We start from the raw sequence: 7018 nt of genomic DNA on the forward strand, positions 1-7018 counted from the left end.
GCCGTCGTGGCCCTCTGCCCAGGGCGGGCTGCCCTCGGCCCTCTGCCTGGGCTGCCCTCGGCCCTCTGCCTGGGGCGAGCCATCGCGGCCCTCTGCCCGGGGTGGGCTGCCCTCGGTCCCCAGCTCGGGGCGAGCCATCGTGGCCTTCTGCCTGTGGCGGGCTGCGCTTGGCCCCCAGCTCGGGGCGAACCGTCACGGCCCCCAGGAGCAAGAAGACAAGCAGCTGTAACCCAAGACCACCAGTAAGGTGATAAAGTGTCCTCCCTTCCCCCCTTTATATCTACACCCTTGTTCAGCATGAAGAAGCCAGAGAGTCGGCATTCAATTCCCAAATCAATAAGACAGTTGGTTTAATTACTATTGGAAAATGCTTGTCATTCCTCTGTAGTGTCTGGTCCCCACTGGACCCTCATCATTTCCTTCACCTGCTCCCCCCACCGACCAAACTGTGCAGCTCTCCAACTGCATCCTGGCCCATCCTCACCCTTCTGCCCCCAACCCTCACCTCCTTGTACCCCCAATATGTTTTTCCCAATAAAAAAATTATAAAACAAAAATGAAGAGGCACTATGAGTATCTTGTCATATCTCATGTATAGTGGAGGGGGGGAAATTTAAATCATTTTCTCAAGAAGCTAATCTGTGGAAAATTCTTCCAATTAACAGACTTATAGAAACTGTTCAACGCTTACAATGTGAATGAAATCCTTTCCAAGAAGACTAAATTATCTTTTCCAAGATTTCAGAAAGGAACACAAGCACAAATAAGCTACAAAAAATATTCAAAAGTTTGTTAAGGCTCCAAGATATTATTTTAACTACAACTTGAAGAAATATTTAATCAAACCAATAAGAAATTGCTGTCTGCAGATTTGGATGTGCATGAACAGTATCTTCTTTTGTAAGCTTTATTTTTATTCACCAAATGGATTTAAAAATATTAATGTAAAAATTAACGAATTGAAAAGTATAGATGAAAAAGTGAGCACTATAACGATTCAGATCTTAAGAAATGAATTTGACAATGATTTTCATATCATACCAAAAGCATGAGAAATTCATTAACTTGAAGGGATACACTTTAATAGAATAAGTGATTAGAACTAGTGCTAATTGAAAATGATAAAAAAATGGATATTTATTCACTTGGAAAAAAATACAATTTCTTGCTGTATTAATTAGCTTTCACTGTGTAACAAACTACTTTGAAATTTTTGGACTTAAACTATACCTTGTAACCAAATCTGACCCATAATCTATTTTTTATACCTCACAAGCTAAGAATTATTTTTGCATTTTGAAGATTATGTTAAGAGGAGAAAAGCTGCATCAGAAGAAGCAACAATAATAGAGGTAACAGGTGCTCTAGGAAGGCTAAAACATTTATTGTCTGGTCTTTTATAGAAAATGTTAGCAAGTTAAAAATAGTGTACTTCTAATCTAAGTTAGGCTCAGCTGAGCAGTTGTACTGATCTTGGATGATCTCATTCATGTGTCTATAGTGACATGGCCTTTCATCTGAAGGTTGTTAGTCTGATATGTCTTTATTTTTGGTTTAGCAATTGATTCATCAGGCAACTAAGATTACAAGTAACTGGACTATTGTCAATCATGTCTAATAGACAATATAGGATGTCCTCAAAATGAAAGTTGCAGCATTGCCAAAAACAGCAATCAGAGATAAGCCCCAAACACAAGTGCTTGTTAAGTCTCTGATTGCATCATTTTTAGAAATGTGCCATCAAAGTGCTTGGTTAAATTCTGAGTTAATGCAGAAGGATACTATCAAATGGGAAAGATTAAGGAAAAGAAAAAAAAAATCTGGCCATCTTTATTTCCTCATTTGATATGAAATCATGAAAATGACAAAGAATAAAATTCACTAAAGTACTGTGAAGACATTAGTAAGACATTGATAATAAACTTGTTAATGCTATGATTTTGCATTAAAAGGTATTTTATTCACATGCACCATATTTCACATTCTTTCATTCATTTTGTGTTGTATATGATCATTTCCATATATTTTGTCTTATAAAGTTAATCAACATTGATCAAATGCCCACGATTATCCTAATTTTTCAGGTCTCACTTGATCTTTCCTAATTCCTTTTCTCTCCTCCTTCTGCCCACCAAACTCTGAGACCTCATGACTTACCCTGAGCCCATTCCAACCCCTTGCCCTTTTTCCTTCCTTCTTTGGACTTTTCTACACATCTTACTAGTTAGCGTTCTATTTTTACAGTAATGGTCTTATGAAGTCTTTGACTTTATGAGACAAAGTTCACTCGGCAGAATATTCTCTATCTTTTCCTATGTTGCATGTTGTTGTTATGTGCCATCGAGTTGCTTGCGACTCATAGCGACCCTATGTACAATGGCCCTAAAATCTGCTCTGACCTGTGTCAGTCGCACCGTCTCTGACACCCATCCTGATTACCTCAATCACTGAGTCAATCCACCTCATAGACGGCCTTCCCCTTCTGCGCTGTCCCTCCACCCTACCAAGCATGATGTCCCTCTCCAAGGACCTGTCCCTCCTTGCAACATATCCAAAGTATGTTAGAAGGAGCCTCAGAATCCTTGCCTCCAAGGAGCAGCCCTGTTTGACCCTTTCCAGGATGAATCTGTTTGTTTTCCTAGCAGTCGATGGTACCCTCAATACTCTTCTCCAGCACCAAAGCTCAAAGGCATCAATTCTCCGTCTATCCTACTTAGTCATTGTCCAACTCTCTGATGCATAACAAGTGATAACAAAGACCATGGCCTGTATCAGATGCACCTTAGTCTCCAAAGAGACACCATTGCTGTTCAGTACTTTGGAGAGGTCCCTAACAGCAGACATTCCCATGACAATACTTCTGCTAATTTCCTGGTTGCTGGTGCCGAGAGAGTTGACTGTGGAGCTAAGCAAACTGAAGCTGTGTACAATCTCAATCTCTTCACCATCCATCGTGATGCTGCCAGTTGACCCAGTGGTGAGAATCTTTGTCTTCTTGACATTGAGCCTCAGTCCATATTGGAGGCTGCAGTACTTGACCCTCTACAGCAAGCGCTTCAGGTCCTCCTCAGTTTCAGCAAGTGGGGTTGTATCATCTACATATTACAGATTGTTGATAGATCTTCCACCAATCTTGATCCCACATTTCTCCTCATAGAGCCCAGCCTCCCAGATAATCTGTTCTGCATAGAGGTTGAAAAGGTATGGAGACAGGACATGTCCCTGGTGTACGCCCTTCCCAATTTTGAACCATGCGGTGTTTCCTTTCTCTGTTCTGACAACTGCCTCTTCGTCAAAGTATAGATTTCGCATTAGCATGATCAAGTGTTCTGGTATTCCCATTCTTCTCAGAGTCAGCCACAGTTATGTTCCACACAGTCAAATGCCTTTGCATAGCCAATGAAACACAGATAAACATTCCTCTGGTATTCCCTGCTTTCAGCTAAGATACATCTAACATTAGCTACAATATCCCTAGTACCACGACCACTTCTAAACCCAGCACGGACTTCTGCAAGTTGTCTGCTTGCATGTGAAATTAAAAGTAAAATATTACAATGAAATGTGCAAGGAGTGGGAGTCAGAAAATCAAAAGGGCTGAACTCGCTCAGCATTTCTTAAACTCAAGGAACTGAAGAAAAAATTCAAACCTTGAGTTGTTATAATCAAGGATGCTTCAGGCAGAATATTAAATGATCCAGGAAGTATTAAAAGAATATGGAAAGAATACACTGAGTCACTGTATCGAAAAGAATTGGCAGACATAGAAGAATTTAATGAAACAACATATGAGCAAGAGTCTACGCTAATGAGGGAAGAAGTTCAAGCTGCTTTGAAGGAAATAGCAAAAAATAAGGCCCCAGGAATAGATGGTATACCAATTGCCATATTTCAGCTAACAGATGATGCTCTGGACAACGCTCACCAAGTTGTGCCAAGAAATCTGGAGAACAACCACCTGGCCAACTGACTGGAAGAGATCTATATTTGTTTCCATCCCAAAGAAGGGTGACCTAACAGAGAGTGGAAACTACAGAACAATATCATTAATTTCACATGCAAGCAAGATGTTGCACAGAAGTTTTAAAAATTGTTATTCCTAAGTGCTGCATAATATTTCATCATGTGAATACATCATAGTTTCTCAATCCACTTGTTTGTTGATAGGCAATTGGACAGTTTCCATGTTCTTGTATTGTGAATAATCCTGCTATGAACATGGTTGTACAAATCTCATCAACTCAGTACCTATTAAAGACAAATTGCTGCAGAAAGAAATTTTAAATTACCTGAAACCTATATGATCATCTCTGAAAGAAATGAGATAAATATTTTCCTAAATTTGACAAAAAATTCATGCACAGTTTTATATGGAAATATAAAACAACTAGTTGTGAAACTCAGTGAAAATATGTTAAACTATAATGATAGAAAATTTTGTCAACAATGCTAAAAAATTCATTATCTTTATTATATTTTAAGTATAATACAAAATCATTGTCATATGAATCTTTAATGATAGTGTGAATAAAATGAAGAAAAACTTAGCTGAGGAGTTGTGTCAAGTATTTTATGAAGCAGTTTATTTTTGAGGCTTTTGTGAGGTATTATTTTCAGTTTTTTAAAACACATAATTTTAATCACATTTACTTTCATATTTATTTTTTTTAATTTTGTCCTCTATCGGCAGATAAAGATGATTTATTTAGTATGCAAGCCTTTAGAGATCAGGTATCATCAAGGTCTGCAAAATTTTTATTGCCATTTGCAACAAGGGCTACTTTGTTCTCACTTGTCTAGAAGCTGTTCAGATAAATTAGAATAGTAGTTACTGTTATCTCCCTGATTGCTGTTAATGAAACCCTGAAGAGAGGTCTTTAAGGGATCCTTTGCTTTTACCATGTCAATGATTTTATCCTTAATGTCTTGAAATGAAATAGAATCTTCCCCATAGATTTTCATTCATTCCTGTAACAGCCCCTAAAGAAATAATCAAGAGAAAATACATTTAGATATTCTTTGTTATATTGTGGAACTGCAAGTTCTTTTCCATTTTCTAATGCATGAACAAAGTCTTTATAGATCTTGTAGTCCTTTTCTCCATCATAAGTGAGACACTCATGGAAAACAAAGTTTAAGAAGACATTGGCAGCTCCATAGTGTAAGAGTTCTTTCTTGAACATGCCATTGTGATTTCTAGCAAGATTTAAATATTGGACATAAACATATACCTTCAGGGCAGAAGCAGCAGAAAGTCAATCTGTTTCTTGACTTTCTCTGGACAGTTACTCATTCCTTAGTTCCAATAAATCATCTAGGAAGCTACATGCTAAAATATCTTGAATTTGTATCTTGCCTGTTCTTAGAGAATCTAAAAAGAAGCAGCACTTCCGAATAGCAGAACAAATACAAAAGGAATAAAAAGATTTTCCAGCCCATCTAATTGTGGCAAAGTAGGGATAAATACTAATTTATAATTTTCTAAATCAGATTCCTGAAGGTACCCTTGTCCAGCAACATCATATAAACTAAGTCCTGTTCTTGTTTTGTGAAGCCAAACTTTTCTCATGACATAGTTTAGAAAACTGTATGATAGAAATTCTTCCATAGGATTCTATAAGTCATTTAGCAAAGCTTTCTGATCTAATAAATTGCCTGCACTTTGGTTCAACTTTTTGATCAACTTTCAAGAAACATTTGTAACTGATTATTGCTTCCTCACCAAGCTAGGTGGTATCGGGTGTTTGTCTGGGAAGAACAAGAAATACTGTAGTTATTTGTCATCTAATACTTCTCTGCTATTCCTCAGGAGAAAGATGACTCTGGATTTCTCTCTTAATTCTTATAGCAAGACTTAATCTTCAGCTGGCAGCCTATAATAAACCTGAAGTATAGTCTTAAAGAATTAATTTGTGTTTTTTCTGCCTCCTTTCCAATCTGAATGTTGTTGTTGTTGTTATATGCCGTCGAGTCATTTGTGACTCATAGCAACCCTATGTACAACAGCCCTAAACCCTTCTCAATCCTGTGCCAATCACATTGCCTCTGACACACCCATCCCGATTACCCCAGTCACTGAATCAATTCATCTCATAGAGGATCTTCCCCTCCTGCGCTGTCCCTCCACCCTACCAAGCATGACGTCCCTCTCCAAGGACCTGTCCCTACTTACAATATGTCCAAAATATGTCAGACAAAGCCCCAGAATCCTTGCCTCCAAGGAGTAGCCTGGTTTAACCCTCTCCAGGTTGAATTTGTTTGTTTTCTTGGCAGTCCATGGCACATTCAATACTCTTCTCCAGGCCCCTAGCTCAAAGGCATCAATTCTCCTTCTATCCTCCCTAGTCATTGTTCAACTCTCTGATGCATAACAAGTGATTGCAAAGGCCATGGCCTGTATCAAACACACCTTAGTCTCCAGAGAGACACCGTTGCTCTTGAGTACTTTAGAGAGGTCCCTAACAGCAGACTTTCCCATTGCAATACATTTTTTTATTTCCTGGCTGCTGGTGCCAAGATGTTGACCATGGAGCCGAGCAAACTGAAGTTGTGAACAATCTCAATTTCTTCGCCATCCATCCTGATGCTACCAATTGGTCGAGTGGTGAGAATCTTTGTCTTCTTGATATTGACTCTCAGGCCATACTGAAGGCTGCATTCCTTGACCCTCTACAGCAAGTACATGAGGTCCTTCTCAGTTTCGGCAAGCAGGGTTCTGTCATCTTCATAACAGAGATTGTTAATACATCTTCCACCAACCCTGACACCACACTTCTCCTCATAGAGCCCAGCCTCTCGGGTAATCTGCTCTGCATACATGTTGAAAAGGTATGGAGATAGGACACATCCCTGGGGTACACCCGTCCCAATTTTGAACCATGCGGTGTTACCCTGCTCTGTTCTGACGACTGCCTCTTGGTCCAAGTATAGGTTTCACATTAGCACAATTAAATGTTCTGGGATTTCCCATTCTTTTCAGAGTCAGCCACAGTTTGTTATGATCCACACAGTCAAATGC

At 39.0% G+C, this 7018-nt stretch overlaps 1 pseudogene; it reads right to left on the reverse strand.

The window, feature by feature from the left end:
- Window positions 1-4727: 4727 nt before the first annotated feature.
- Window positions 4728-7018, reverse strand: part of LOC102860200 — an 8127-nt pseudogene continuing 5836 nt past the window's right edge.

The sequence above is a fragment of the Elephantulus edwardii genome, unplaced genomic scaffold (assembly GCF_000299155.1).
Source record: "Elephantulus edwardii isolate Elephantulus edwardi_28Jun2011 unplaced genomic scaffold, EleEdw1.0 scaffold00277, whole genome shotgun sequence".
Lineage (NCBI taxonomy): Eukaryota > Metazoa > Chordata > Mammalia > Macroscelidea > Macroscelididae > Elephantulus > Elephantulus edwardii.